We start from the raw sequence: 16,422 nt of genomic DNA on the forward strand, positions 1-16,422 counted from the left end.
AAAGGGAGCTCCCAGCGTTGAGCCACCTCGGCCCTGAGAAAGGAGTGACAATTCCATGTCAAGTCAAACAAATACAGAGGTCAGTACCGAGCAGAAGCTGCAAGGAGTCTGACCTTTGGTGTAGAGCAGCCAAGAAGAGAGACACTTGGTCAGCAGGTGGAGCCAGCTGGTAAAGGGAGAGTGTGACAGCTGGCATGGAGGAGAGGAGATGGAGAGGAAGTGAGCCTGCAGAGAGAGGAAGGATGAAGTTTACTCTTAGGAACACACACAGTGGTGGGAAGTGTAGGGTGAGTAATACTTGAAGACCCTAGCCTAGAAACCAAGACTTACGTATCTATCTATCTATCTATCTATCTATCTATCTATCTATCTATCTATCTATCTATCTATTTTGTACATGTTTGTATATGTGCACCTGTAAGAGTGAAGACCAGAAAACAATGTGGCATGTTTCATCACAAAAGCCTTTGTGTTTTGAGATAGGGTCTCTCATTGGCCCGGGGCTTGCTGACTTGACTTTCTCTCCTAGCCAGTGAGCCCCGGAGACCCTGGTACCTGTGCCTCCCCGGCTCTGCCATTGCAGACACATGATGCTTGCCCAACTTTTCCACGTGTGTGCTAGAGACGTGATGCAGGTCCTCGAGCCTGTAAGGAAAGCGCTTTACAACTAAGCCATCTCTCCAGCCCCCAGAGGGACTTTAAAAGCTATTTGATTTGTTGTTCTGCTCTACTCCCCCCCCCACGCCCCCCCCCACCCCTCAGCAGCAGCTCATTTTACACAGCCTACAAGCTGGAGTTGGGAAATTCAGCTTTTAAAGAGGTGCCCTTGGAAACTGCCTATGGTGGCCATTTTGTTCTTGGCTTCCATACGATTCTTGGATTCTCCAAGGATGACACTTTTTCTTGATGCCGTTGGACACATCGGCTCCCTAGCACTCCCAAGAGCTCTGACCACAAACCCGGAGTCTTGGAACAGACAGCAGACTTCAGCCAGAGGTCAACTTGACAAACAGATGCAAGCTGGATCTCACCGGAAGCAACGCAGGACACAGCAAACAGAGGGCTGGGGTCTGCCGGGTAAGGTGTCCATGTGTCGTCCTTGGGTTAACTCCAGTTTTGTGAAAATCAAATCTTGTGTTTCAAAAGAAGATCACCAGTGTGCTTGGCTGGTTTCATCAGGTGTAAGCAAGGATACAGTGTAGGGGACTCCCACCTGCACTCACTCACACGCCTAAGACTTGGGAGGGTCCCATAGTCACGCTTGGCATTAATTAGTTGGTTAAGTCTACGTCTGAGAAACAGCCACGGTGCAAGGGTAGAGTGAGGAGAGGGACACATGCGGGAGGTTCTCCGGGGTGGTGATGCCAGAAAGTGGTACCCGGGAAGGCCCAGGAACTTGCCAGCACGGTTTGTGGCTGCGCTCCAGCTTGTTCCGTGGATGCTGTGAGAATCTCAGGAGGAGGCGCAAAGCCTGGCGCGCTCACGCCATTCTGATTGCATATTCAGGAGCCCGTGTCTAAATCTACCTCAACCTTCCCGAGGTCGGAGTCTGAGTCAGCGACAGCGCTGAGAATAGAACCCTGGCACCTGCTTGCTGTGACTTATCTGTTAAACCACCCGGAACAAGGTGTGTGCAGGCGAAGCATGTTTAATTTTAGTGATGTGAAACCGGAGGCTCCGTCTCTTTTGCAACCGGAACACCGACGGCCATGGGAACCGCACTATTTCTTTTTCTACTTATAAAAGGAATCTTCAGATTATAAAGGATCTAAGCACGTGGTTGTCTCAAAGCAGCAGGTTTTGCCTTATTTAGATGTTAACGAACAGGAAAGGGCTGGATTAGAAACTGTCACAGCATTTTCAGTCACAGCCTCCTTTGCCCCCCCCCCCCCTCAACTAAGCCAACCCAAAGGAATCCAGCAGTGAAAATAGGTGCTTAGAGTTCATAAAAAACGCACACCAAGGAAGCCACACTAGGAATAACGTTTTGGTTCCACTTGCCTGCTGCTCTCAGTCTTAACTCTGATAAATACAATAAAAATTTCATATAGTGCCTGGTACAAGGTAGCTAGCCCTAAGCCTAGGCTTCCCAGGCAGGCTAATAATTCTGTGCATGTACAATCTGTGACTAAACAGATACTTCAGCAGAACATGGGGGAAAAAAAGAGCTTTTGAGGAAGCAACTGCTGTTTCTCTGTCCACTATGGCAGTTACCAGACAAATCCAATTCTTTATATTTAAATGTAAATTAGCTAAAATACATTTTGTTTAGTGGCTACACCAGCTACATCCCAAGTGTTCAATGGCTACATGTGGGCTGTAGCCATCAGGTTGCATAGCGCTCACATTGAACCTAGATAATATTGACAAGTCCTAAGAAGTTCAGGTTGGGGCTGGAGAGATGGCTCAGTGGTTAAGAGCACCGTCTGCTCTTTCAAAGGACCCTGGTTCAATTCCCAGCACCCACATGGCAGCTCACAACTGTCTGTAATTCCAATACCAAAGGATAAAATAAAATAAAGTATATATATTTTAAAAAAGAAGAAGAAGAAGAAGAAGAAGAAGAAGAAGAAGAAGAAGAAGAAGAAGAAGAAGAAGAAGAAGAAGTTCAAGTTGTAGTGATCAAGCCCCATTCTGGTTCCAGACAAGTTTTCCAGCTGGTTCATGGTCTGACAAGGCAGTTTAATGAAATAACACACTCGCATTCACTCATCCAACAAGTATTTGTTGAGCAACTATTACATTGCCTGGCTTTGCTTGTCAGGTGAGCTTAACCTTTCAAAAGAGACCCAAAGACAGAAACCAACATTAAAAAAAAAAAAGATTAGGGGTGCTGTTTAAGCTGAGACAGTCTATAGAGGAAAAAAAATAGATTGCTTTTTCTCTCAACTGTAATACTTTCATCACCTCACTTCTGTTTTCATATATCCGGGTGCTTCCTACTACAGAGCTCCTGGATTCTCTGCAGATGCAGAGCCGGTTCCCTCAGGTAAGGGCGACCTCAGATGACTTTCCCAAACCTATGCAACCACAAGGCCGGATTCTCGTCTTTGTTTCCTCAGAAGGCCAGAGCAGCCGGCTGTACGTAATTCGGGTTCTGCAACCCTCCCCCTTGGGGCTGTCATGTGTAATAAAGCCTTTCAGAACTCATACCAGTTCCCTTGCTGGGCAGCTTACTGTGCGCGGTACAATGTAGGAATCCCAGGTTGAAGAGTTGCACGAGGTTAGGGGCCGGGAGGGGCAGTGAGCTTTCATGTCTTTTCTGCTGTGCTCACCTACCCCGGAGCCGTCAGACTCTAAGGGTTGGACTTAGGACGTCGGTGGGTTGTTAATTCTATCTCCAGCTTCTCTCCCCATAGGATGAGAGGTGAGGCTAAAAATCCCAAGCTTCTAGCCATGGTCTTTCTGGTGACTGCCCTCCACTTAGGGGGTCACCAAGAACCACCTCCCTGAAACAAAACACTCCTGGCCCCCAGGACACTGAGAGATTAAGAGCCTTTTCTCTGTGTGTGTTTTGTTTGGGTTAGGAACCAGAGTCAAAGACAAAATGGTGCAACAAAATATACCCTGACATCTGCGTCTGCTGTCTGCGTTTCTCAGGGAGCTATAAAGGTTTTAGGAGTGGGCTGCGAGCCAGCAACAAAGAACCATGTGATCATCACTAGTGATTATAAATAAGTTTAGGGGATGTGACCAGGACACCAAAAGTGTCTTATATAGATACTTTGTAATTATGGCTTTTTTTGCTTTTACATTCACTGTTAAGACTTGAACCGTTTTTTAGCATCCAATAGTAATCTTGTCTGAGCATTCATTTGAAGGTGGTCCAAATGATAGTGCTAAGAAAATAGGCCTAAATTCAGTGTGTTTGGAATAGCAATTAGACTTGCTAAAATAAGGCCAAATGCCTTCACATTGTGCTCGTCATCCTAGAGAAAGCGTGCTACGAAGTAAGAAATAATCTTGAGAAACTATAAAGCAAGCATTATAATAAAATTGGGCAATAATGGTAATAGATTTGTGTACTATGAAAATTCATCTCTCCCTCGTTTCCATTTATTCCTGTGGGAAAATGACTGTGGAGTTATGCCAGGCTCCAGGATTATGGCTCTCACATGAGGTGGCTCTGCATAGCTTTCTCCAAATGTACCGAGAGGGAAAAGTACATTTCCACTGAAAACTCCTGTAGCTTGGCCCCAGAGCAATCCGCACAGCCGCCAGCCCGGCTGGTGGTTCAGCTCCAGCCTGCTGCAGGGTCGTAAAGTGTGTGATGGCTGTTCTCTCAACATCCAGTTCACCCTGGCTGTAGGTAGGAACTCTATGGATGAAGGTCAGTTTTTTCCCCCAGCTCAAGAAATGGATTCCCGTTAGTCTAGACTTGACCATGTTATTGAATCAGGCATGGGCTATTTATCCCAGCTGAAAATTAGTATTGAATGTGATCTCTTTGGCCACGGTAAGTTTTTAATTTTTTATTTTTTTAAGGAAATGGGCAAATCTAATCAGCGTGAAACTTAATTTGGTTTTATAGTTGAGAGGGAGACAAACCCATCTCGCTCCCAATGTAAACAAGAATGCATTTAGTCTTTTCCACGTCGCTACTCTAAGAAACGTTGGCCAATTCAGGGCAGAGACACTAAGGAAACTGAGGATACAAGAAAAACAAAACAAAACAATAACAACAACAATAAAGACAACAACAGAGGGCTGGAGGGATGGCTCAGAAGTTGAGAGCACTGATGGCTCCTCCAGAGAACCCAGATTCGAGTCCCAGCACCCACATGGTAGAGATTAACCTTCTGTAACTCCAGTTCCAGGGGGGAACCGATGCCCTTTTCTGGCTTCCATGAACATCAGGGATGTATGTGGTACACAGATAAACATGCAGGCAAAATAACCACACACATAGAACAGTAATACTTAAACAGAAGCAACGGCCCTGGTTATAGTACAACCCCTTGAGTCAATTTCCCCCGAAGTTTCCCCTCTGATCTTTCTAGTAATGCGAGTCAACAAATGCCCTCATTGACTGAGCCCAGCTCAGCTCACATCATTTAGGTGCTGCAGAAAGCCTTACAGCTGATAAATTAGCAGATGCTGAGAAATAAATGCTCTTTTCCTTTTCTTTTTCCTCCATCAATGTTGTCTTTAAAGTGATCAAGACTTAATCCAGGGCATTGTGACTCAGCTCAGTGACAGAGCACCAGTGTCACACATGTGAGGCCCTGGATTATTCAATTCCCAGGTTGGTGGGGGTGGGGGTGGATGGTGATCTTAAAGCACAAAGCTGATACACGAAGCCAATATAATACTGTGCTTTTCTCATGGTCTACAGTGAGTGTTCTGTTATTTTTCCAGTCAGTTTCTTTAAAATAACCTTATTGTTTTATTATCACTGACAACTCACTTCCATATTGATTCCCACTGCATGTAAAGTGAAACACCATCTCATACGACTCCGTTTAATTACTAAGTTCTGATTGCTTACATAAATAAACAGCTCTCTACATGTGACAATGTGGGCACTGCTGACCTCAGACTGGTGGAAACTGTTGTGGTCCCACTGGTGGTCAGTGATGTGCGTGTGAAGGTTTCCGATTGCAATAATGTTCTCAGGCAGTACACCGAGGTTGCAGAGTCTCATATTTTACAAAGTACGTTATTGCTTCCATTTGTCCTAGAGATATATCAGCAAGGTCTAGTTCAACAGAATCTGACGTTATCTCTCAATAGAAGAGGCTGGAAGCATGAATGCATTCATATTTTATAGCTGACACAAAGGCATTCGTAGAGATGAAATTCGGACTCTTTCTGTTGTCAGTGACAGAATACGTGAACTAAGTTCTTTTTTTTTTTTTTTTTTTTAAATTCAGAGATGGAGAATTTCTTGGTCATGAATGAAAACTACAGAAATTTCATTTGGAGTGGGATTTGTAGCCCAAGCAATGCTGGCAGGGTTGAGCTTCCCACTGTACTCAGCTACTCTTCAAGGCGACGGGCCCTTTCTGACGCCTTACAAGCTGTTGTATGAGCAGCTGTGGAGTGGACAGTTTTGGGTTCTTTAAAACAAGCAAACATGGTTTGGTTTTAATCCCAGGTGTGGCCTATGGGGCTGATTCAGATGGTCCAGGGCAGCTAACTTGTAGCTGCTGTAGCCTCTGAGAGGGGCTCTCTGCCAGCTGCAGATAGTTTATATATACCAGATATGGCTAGGCAAGGCAGAAATATTAGAAATATTCTCTATAGGAATATTTTCCGAGGCAGCTGGTTGACTAATGTTGATTGCTAGAAAACAACCAGTCCAGAAACTGACAAAGTTTGAAAGCAGAAAATAAGGGACCGGAGGCGAGCTGGACGGTGGGTGTGTGAAAAGAAGCTTTGCTCTTCAGAGCATGGTGGAATTGGCTTGGACGTATTTGGAAGGGTTAGGGTGCTTCTGGAAGACCTGTCTTTGACCCGTGTCCTGAACAGGGGTCATCCCATTTTTGAAGCTGGTGAAGGGAATTTTGGGACATTTTGGGAACATTAAAGTTGCCAAGTATGAAATTTGCCAACCTTGTCATTTGGCTTTTAATCAAACAGTTTAAAAATAAAGGCTGCTTTAAATAAAAGACCAAAATAAATCAGTCACAAAAAGTCCCATATCAGTCCTGTCCAAGAGGCCAGCCACAGAGTTAGAGCGCTTGTTTATTTCTTGGTACAGCCCGCACAGGCTTCATTTCCTCTTCCTGGCTAACAACATCCCTTTCTTAGTGCAAAGAAACAGGCTTCCTCTGTTTAGCCTGTGAAGAGCAGTTCTTCCTTCCTTCCTTCCTTCCTTCCTTCCTTTCTTTTTCATTCCTTCCTTTCTTTTTTCCTTTCTCTTTTTGTCTCTTTCTCTCTCTTTCTTTCTTCATTTCTCTCTCTTTCTTCCTTTCTCTTTCTTTCTTTCTTTCTTTCTGAAAGACAAGCGTTACATGGAGGAAAACTCCTGGAGTCCCAAGAAAGAACCTGAACTCCTAGAAGGTTAACGAGGCAATATTAAGAACAAATTCTGAATTTGGAGTAAAAAATTTAAAAATTGGATTTTGAATTTAGTCTGGCCGTTGCCCATCACTTTAACCTTTCCTAGCACAGTTTTCGGAAGAAACTAGAGAAGGGACAAAGTGATTAGACTGTTTGGAACGCTGGTGGCCTTTTCATCTACTCTCTGAAAACTTAACCACTCTATGGAGATGATACTTACTCAAACATACAATATTTTGAGTTTCATAAACTTTACTTTAAGAAAAACCTAAAGCAGAAATGATTTATTCTAATATATTTGATATGATACTAATGATAGGATTTCATTATCCTAATGTCACGGTGATAAGGAGTGAGCTCCGGGAACTGTGTGTAGACTGAGGATGACAAAGACCAGGAGTTCTCATTGTGCGAATCCAGATCTAACTGGGAAATGTCCAGAAGCTGATGTGCCTTCTAGCCCTTTAGTGTAGAGATAGTGAAAAGAGGGCGATGAACTTGGGAGCATGGGCCAAGTTGGGATGTTTTACATTCCAAGACCCTTTTTAAAACAGCATGTCTCTTTTAAAAGAAAGTGTTCTTCTGGCTTTCTTTTCTATGTTTTTTTCTTACATCTCCTATTTTTTGAAATTCTACATGTCATACAATGGAACTTGAATGAAAGAGGATGCTATTTGATAAAAAACAAACTTATTTTCCCAAAGATATTTTTAATCTAGTCAATCTTACATTTTGTTTCACCCATTATACATGGGATCAAACCAAGATTCTTTGGTGTGTTTTACAATAAACTATATCCCCAGCTCAACCCTTGTCATATTTAATCTCTAAACTGAAACATCCTCTAAGAGTAGAAAAACAGAAGAAACCTGGAAAACTGGAATCTACTAGGAGACACTTCTGTGCAGGTCTGAGAGACTTTTACCAGAGAGGCTTGACTGAGGGAGATAGACCCTCCCTCACACCAGCCAGAACCTTCTACTGGTTGGCCCAGATGTGGAGAGATCCAAAGAAAAGGGAGCGTATCCTCTTTCTGCGTTCACTCCTTGCTAGATGAGCGTGTCCATGTGTCCAGCAGTCTACTTTGGCTGTCACCCCCCATGGACATCAAATTCCAGGGTTTTTGGTCTCTAACATGGGCTGAACACAACAGCTCTCTGGTTTTCTTCAAGGCCTTCGGTCTCAGATAGGGACTTCTGAGGAAGGTGGCTTTGTAGGCTGAGTGGCTGAAAGACTCCTGACTTCTCCAGCATGCAGTTAGCATGTAAGGCACATGCAGATAGAATCCACAGTTGGATTATCCAGCTCATATGTGTAAGGCACATGCAGATAGCCTCTGTTGGACTACTCCGCTTATATGTGTAAGGCTAGGAGGGGGATTGCTGGGCCGCAGGCTCAACCCTTTAAGGACCTGCCGTCTGTTTTTCTATTTTATGTTCTCACCAACAGTTATCTGAGGGCTCCAGTTTCTCTATCCTTGCCCAAATCTGTTTGCTTTAGTTTGTAAAACCATAGTTTTCTTAGGAGATATGAAGCAGTATCTCATAATGGTTTTGATGCTTGTATTTTGTGTATTTTGATTGGAATGATGTTTGCAGGATTTGGAGTTATACTTTACACTTAATAGCCACAGTTATAATTATTTCACACAACAGAAAGCCTTGAGGTAAGGTAGGAACAGACCCATGATTTGTCAGGAGAGCCAGAAGTTTTGCAACAATAGACTCCCTTGTTTCCTTGATTTTATTTTTCTCTTCCCAGTTACCTCAATGCATTATCTTCCTACACTTTAGATTGTCTGATTGTGCTTTAAAAAGAGTCCAGTCTGTACATTCCTCTCTCAATTATTTATCCCACCTACCTATGTATAATGATTATATGAGCAACACGGGCCTATGACTAGGAGGATACTCTTTCCCCTACCCATCTCTTCTTCCTATTGTTTTCTGCAATCAACCATATTTAATGTGTTCCCTGAATTACTTCCACTTCTGCCATTGCATCACTTGTCACTTTTAGATACTGCCTAAAGTTTCTCCAATAGGGAGAAGTGACATACTTACTGACACCATCTACCAGTTTACTAATTAATTTAGAAGTCATTATCACACCTTCAGCTCTTGTTTCATTAACCAGAGGCATCATCCTGGATAGCCCATCTTATACAGTGAAAATATTTTTTTTTATTTAGTACATCTCCATTTCCTCCCATTTACAAACTTCTAACACCTACTCACGTTTGCACTGTCAAAATTGATAACATTTATTGCCTATTCCATAACCAAAATAATGCTTTCATGTATTGTCTATAGATTGCATTTAACATTTGAAAAGCAGTCAGCGTGGTGCTATTTCAACTCCATAAAATTAAAATAGTTAGTTCCACCAATCCACAAGGCAGAGACATCTCTCTGATATTTCTGTTTGTTTGCACCATCTTCAATTTCTCTCATCCATGCTTTATAGTGTTTGGTGTAGAGATCTTTCACCTCCTTAAATTTATTCCTAGGTATTTTTCTAGGCATTGTAAGTGGAATTTTTCTTGATTTATTTTGGGATAACTCACTATTAGCAAAGAAAATGTTAGCAGTTTTTGTACATTGACTATGTATCTTGAAAACTTTATGAACTCACATATTCCCCCCTCGTGTGTGTGTTTGTGTGTGTGTGTGTGTGTGTGTGTGTGTGTGTGTATGTGTGTGTTGGTACAATGCAATCTTTAGGATTTTATTTCCTTTTTCTTTTTGGAGACAGCATCTCACTATGTATTTCTGATTGGCCTGGAACTCATTATGTAGACCAGACTAGTCTTGAATTCACACAGATCAGTCTGTCTCTGTCTCCTGAATGCTGTGATTAAAGGTGTATGCTACCCCATCTGGTCCATATTTTCTCTATTAAGTTCAACTCAACCTTAAACAGCAGCAGTTTGACTTCTTGCTTTTCAATTTGGATGTCTTTTCTTTTTCTTGTCTAGTTGCTTTGGGTAGAATTTCTGGTACTTTTGTAAGTAGAAATGTTGAGAGTGGTCATCCTTCACTAGTTCCAAATCATAGAGGAAAAGAAGTCATCTTTTTCTGTCTAGTGTGCTGTTAATGGTTGGCTTGTAATGTGTGGTCATTGCTGCATGTAACATGGTCTTCTGCACACACCTGCCAGAATGACCGATTAGTCTCTGCTTCTAGAATACAGGGGCTTCTGTAACTTCTTGCTCCAGACTTTGACACACCCCAGTTCTTATGGCCTGTAAATGGCACAATCAGTTCTTTTACATCAACGGCCCCACTTTTCCGTACTGGCTTCCCGTATTTGCTACTTTCCTTATTGCGGCCACAGAATGCCTGTTGCAGTTGCTGGTAGGAAGAAGGATTAATTCTGGACGGTGTTTTAGAGACACAGTCCACCTTGGGGGAAGGGTCAGGAGCAGCTCGTGCCTGCAACAGTAAGAGCATGGTTTGGTTGGTTACACAATACAGAAGCAGACAGCTTTGGCCAGAGGCTCTATCTATCGCTACAGCCCAACAGCTGGTTTGCCCAGCTGGGCCCACGTTCAGCAGGCCCTGAACCATCCTAAATCAGCACCACCTGCTGGTCAGACACGTGAGCTGTGGGGATGCCCCACACTCAACTTATAACACGTGTGATAAGGTGTTAACTTTATCATACGTGTAGAAAGCCCTTCTTTGACACAAGATGTAAGTTAGTTGACATAGCCATGCAGAGAATAGTCCGGAAGGTCTTCAAAACCTTAGAACTACTGGGGATGGGGATGTATCTCTCGAGGCCCTGGGGTCAAGCACCATGAGCTGTGCATGTGAAGGAAATGATAGAACATGTGGGAAAGACATGCGCACACCCACATTCACTGCATCACTTTCACAGTTGCCGAGGCCCTGGCCACTCTGTCATAAGCTCAGCTTCTTCCGGTGTCTGGATTTTCCCATGTGTGATCTATTACCGGGATTCGGACGCTCAACCTCGCCAATATCCTTGGTACACGGCAGTCTTTTGATGTGTATGAAACAGGTCTGCGCACCACACTCTAGGGCTTAAGACTGCTGATTTTTCTTACGGTAAATAAAATTCAAATACTAACTATATTGTTTCCCCTGTTTTCAACCAGAGTTGCCAGTGGTAAAGGAATTAGCCCCGGGCTTGGGTCAGGTATGTGAGCATGAGAAAGAGTGGAGAGGCCAGCTGTAACTTTGTCAAGTGCTGTATCTAGAAGGTCGCTAAGGAAGGCGTGGTGTCGTTCTTTCTTCACAAGAGGCTCAAGAAGAAATGGCTTCAAGTTGAATACAAGAGGGAAAATCTAGCCGGGTGTGTTGGCGCACGCCTTTAATCCCAGCAGTCAGGAGGCAGAGGCAGGCAGATCGTTGTGAATTCCAGGCCAGCCTGGTCTACAAATCGAGTCCAGGACAGTCAAGGCTAACACAGAGAAACCCTGTCTCAGAAAAAAAAAAAAAAAAAAAAAGCGGGAAAATCTAGAGTGTGCTTCGGAGTAAAAAGATTTGTTAAGGTCAATCATATTCCCTCCTTTTTCTAGGTATCGTTGAAAATAGGAGAAGCAGCACTCATTTAGTTTTGTATAAGTATTTAAGCGTGATCCAGCTAGAAGCCACACCTTGCTGGCATCTCCTGGTGCCCAGTGGATGCTGAGAAATAAGTAAAGCTGCCATTTCCTGAATGTTTGCAGTGGACCGGCTTCTGGGTGTGTGCTTCACATGCCTGTGTCACGTACCTTCTGCGACAAGCTCGTGAGGTAAGAGACATCAACATTTCCATCTCACAGAGCTCTAAGGTAGCAAATTCAGATCTGGGCGTGTGTGACCACAGGATGCAAGTGTTGAATTAATATGCTAATTTATATCTTCCGTAATGTCATGACATAATTTTTCAATAATACTGTCTTTATCCAGGGATTCTATGCCTTCCTTATTCCAGACAATATTTATAATCTTGGTCCTGGATTTTATTATTTAGTCTTAGTGAGAGATGATGTCTTATTACTTCTAAATGTGTGTGTGTGTGTGTGTGTGTGTGTGTGTGTGTGTGTGTGTGTGTGTGTTAATGTGAGTAACAATGTGTGCATATGGAGGCCTTTGGGTCCATCCATAGTCATCGTCCACTCTGATTTTTGAGACAGTCTCTCGCTGGCCTGGAACCAGGCTTGCTGTCTGGTAGCCCCCAACGACCTCCTCCTCCCTGGCGCTGACTACAAACCTGTGCCACCGCCCCCAGCTTTGTAAAGCTAAGGTTCTGTGGAGTTGAACTCTGGTCTTCGTGCTTGCCCAGCCTCATGTCGCCAACTGGACTATCCTCATCCCTGAACTGTTTTGATATGTCATTGAAATAATTGGCCCCAGAAATGGCATGCCGGGAGGAGGAAAGGGTGTGATCCACGGGAGGTAACTGTTCTCTCTAAAACACATTTCACTCCGCTCTAATCACTTGCCAGACCACCTTACAGAATGAGGCTGAAGCCGAGACGGTGATGGTGGCTGGGACCACATTATCCCCACAAAACACTTCCCACCCTTTATCCAGTTTGACAGCTGCTGCACGGCATAGACTATTCTGGAACACTCTGCCGACACTTAACAGCTATGGAGACAGAAGACCCCCTAACCAGAAAATGGAGGCATGGACCCTTTCAAAACGATTGTCTTCATAGTGGTCTTTTCAAACTGTGGCTGGCACAAAGTTGCTGGTCAAAAGGAAACCTCACAGTGTGTTGGTTAATTGCTATGTTGGTCTCACTAGGCTAAGAGATGCCTAGATAGTTTATGTGAAAGACATCACTTCTGGGGGTGCCAGGAAGAGGCGGGCACTTGGTAAACAGTTTAGAGGATCACTCTCACCCATGAGTGAGCCCCATCCCCGATCTGCCAAGGGCCCTAGTAGAATACAAAGCTGGAATGATCCCCGCCAGACATGGGGTGGGTCAAAGCCTGGTCGGTCCCTAAGCCAACTGAGAGCTGAAATAATGGAGGCAGAAAACGGAGATTTGCTCAATGTAGCCACGTCAAAGAGAGAGACAAAAAAAGATCCAGGGACTCACCTAAGTCTGCCTTGGGTCCCCCGAAGTGACGTTAAAAGTTAGATAGAGGGCTTAGGATATAGATGCCCAGCTAGCAGTTCAGGTGGAGGTGGTTCAACGCCATCTCATCCCTGTCCCTTCCCCGCCCCTTCCCCGCCCCGCCCTTCACCCATTATTATCTAGGCTTCTGGCTCATTCTGTAAGGTGTTTTCATGAGTTGTTAGAGCTGTGTAAAGTCTCCTTAGGGGAGCTAAGGCTGTCCCCCCTCCCCCCCCCACCTTGGATGGCACCTTTTTCTTTTCCCAGCATGAGACCTTGGGAGGGAAATTCTCATGGTGGGGACGTGTTTTGCCAAGAGTCTGATAGTCAGATTGAGAGATGCAATTGGACCATGCTCACTTTGGCCAGGCGGATGACAGGATAGCACATTTACTTTGTCTTGAGAACTGTGATATCCAGCTCCCTGCCTGGGACACTGTGGCCTCTGGTCATTAGGCCCTGGGGCTCAGTGTTTAGCCTGCTCTTTCCTCTGGTCCTCAGACCTTAGACTTGGACTGTGTCTCACCGACAGCTTTCCTGGTTCTTCGGCTATGGACAGCTGATGGCAACCTTTCTTGGCTTTCATAATCGTGTGAGCCAACTGTCATGTTAAATGTCATCTCAGATGCCCACAATACTCTATTTTTCCTGTTTCCCTGATAACCCTAATGTACAAAGTCTTTAGAGTCTACCTCACATGTGTAAGCCTCAGCTGTGGTCTCTTTTCCATTCTTGTTGAGTTTGTTGCCCACCTGTCCAGCCCAGTGAGCTGAAGGCATGTACTTGTTTTAAGCTCACTTCAAAGACACGAAATCAATAGTAACAAAACAAAAAGGGTTCAGAAGAGGAAAATGACTTATTCCCACTTGCACAGACCTAAAGAAGTTGGCTTAGAGGTTAAGAGCACTGGTTGCTCTTCCAGAGGTCCTGAGTTCAATTCTCAGCAACCACATGGTGGCTCACAATCACCTGTAATGTGATCTGATGCCCTCTTCTGGTCTGCAGGTGTACATGCAGGCAGAACACTGTATACCTGATAATAAATAAATACATCTTAAAAGAAGGAGGAGGAGGAGGAGGAGGAGGAGGAGGAGGAGGAGGAGGAGGAGGAGGAGAAGAAGAAGAAGAAGAAGAAGAAGAAGAAGAAGAAGAAGAAGAAGAAGAAGAAGAAGAAGAAGAAGAAGAAGAAGATCCCAGTTGCAGCTGATCTCAATTACAGCACAGAGCCTTAATTATACCCTAAGTGAAATGGTGGGAGCTGAAACACAGTTGCAGATAGCCAAAGAGGGCACTGTTAGAAAGGAATTCTGAAGGTCTTTCAATCTCTTGCACCTCTTTTTCTTCCTTAGTAGTATTTATTCTGGCCGTGACCAAGTAGGAAATCTTGCACAGTTGCTAGCTGGCATTGTACTGCCTACACCCCAGGCTGTCATTTCCACCTTCTGCCTCCCCTGTCCAGAGCTCACGTTGGCTAGAGTTATTGGAAAACATGGTCTCGGAGGCAACAGAGGTGACCAAACAAGTCTTTGTTCATGATGCTCTTCCCATACACTTTTCTGTTCACGTGACCACTATCTTCCCCTGAGAATAGGTAGAGCCTCTGGCCGCAGAATTCACTATAAAATATTGCTTCACACCGCCATAAGGAACACACCACTCCGAGGTTATGGAATGCTACCATTACATCCTCCATCACAGACTCTCAGGTTGCTCTGCACCACGAGATAAGACAAAGCTGGCAGGCTCCTCTGCAGGCCAGAGAGGGCGTTGTAATCACACTTGCGTGGTGTCTCAAGCTGCTCTGCATTACAAATTAGCTCTTCCCTTTACGGAGAAACTTTATGAGAGTCTCTGCACTGCTATCTCCACTCATCTCTGCAAGAATGCATTTCTAATCTTGGGACAGCAAGGAAAGATAAAGTGACCCTACATAGGCACAATCTAAATTGCCATAACTGCATTTTTTTTGGTGGGGGGGAAGTACAGAAGACTAGAAAGTTTATTGATTGAGACTCAACACAGCAAAGATTAAAACAGATAATAAAACTACAGTAATTTAGCAAGTACAAAGTACAGCAAAAAGACAGATTCAGAGAACAGGAAGAGAACCCAGCTTCTATAAAATTTTAATGGATGATATTAGAAGACATGACAAATCAATCAGAGAGGTTAAGATTGGCCACTAAATGGTCTGGAGAGATGTGGTAAGGGAAGAAAATCAATTTAGATTTCCAGCTTATGATATGTGGATATTTATTACAAGGGACTACATATAAACTTTTAACAAATAAAGAGAGACTCACAGTGACTGGTCTCTGGAAGAGACTGTGTCCCCTTGGCATCCGAGCAGAGACAAACATTTTTAACTGTTTCATCATCATCTGCTTATGCAACAGTACAAACTTGCTGAACATGAAAGCCCTGCTAAGCCCAATAGGCTAATATCTTTACTATGTAAAGGGCTGATACAAATGCAGAAGGAAAGCATTAAGACCCCTGTAGGAAAATGCTCAGAGAACACGAGTTCACAAGGGAGCCTGTTTCAGACACTAATATAAACATGAAATGAATGAGCATCCTCATCTGTAAGCAAAGACCTACAATTAAAATGATGCAATGACCCCCCCTCCTCCGCACCGTCTCCCACCACACACAGCCTCATGTCAAATCTACAAAATCTTTGTATTGGTTGGGTCTTCCTGAAAGGTGGAAATATTTTTTTTTTTTGTAGCAAATGTCCTGAAAGATAAGGGAAGGACAAAGCACCATCTGTCAAGGGTTAGATTGCAGATGTCCTATCACACAACACGGCCATCAGGAGAAATCAATAGACAGTGCTAGTAACATTCATGTGTGTCCCCAGTTAATTGTCACAACAATATTGTAAAATGTACATTTTAAAAGAACAGACTTATTTATATATACAGCATACTTTCTTGATTCCTTATATCAGAGAAATGGAGACTAAGGCACAAAAAAGACAAAGTGCCTACGGTAAAGTGGAACTGGACCCCGCAGTCTGGTCCCAGGGCATAGGGTATCACGTTACATTGGAGGTAGAATGTAGAACATGAAGCGACTTTTAAAGCGATGCGAAATGTTACTTCAATCATATTGCAAATGGTCATGAAATAAAATCCGAGAAGACTGAACTTAATATTATCTATTTGTTGGGACTAATTGGGGCATGAGAGTTGGTTCAGCAGTTACAAACACTGGGCATCCTTCAGAGGACCTGGGATTGGTTCCTAACACCCACATGGAAGCTTACAACCGTCAGTAACCAGTAACTCCAATTCCAGAGATGGGCACTCTCTTCTGGTTTAGTGGTTAAGTGC

This window comes from Acomys minous (assembly GCF_964271855.1).
Source record: "Acomys minous genome assembly, chromosome: 15".
Classification (NCBI taxonomy): Eukaryota; Metazoa; Chordata; class Mammalia; order Rodentia; family Muridae; genus Acomys; species Acomys minous.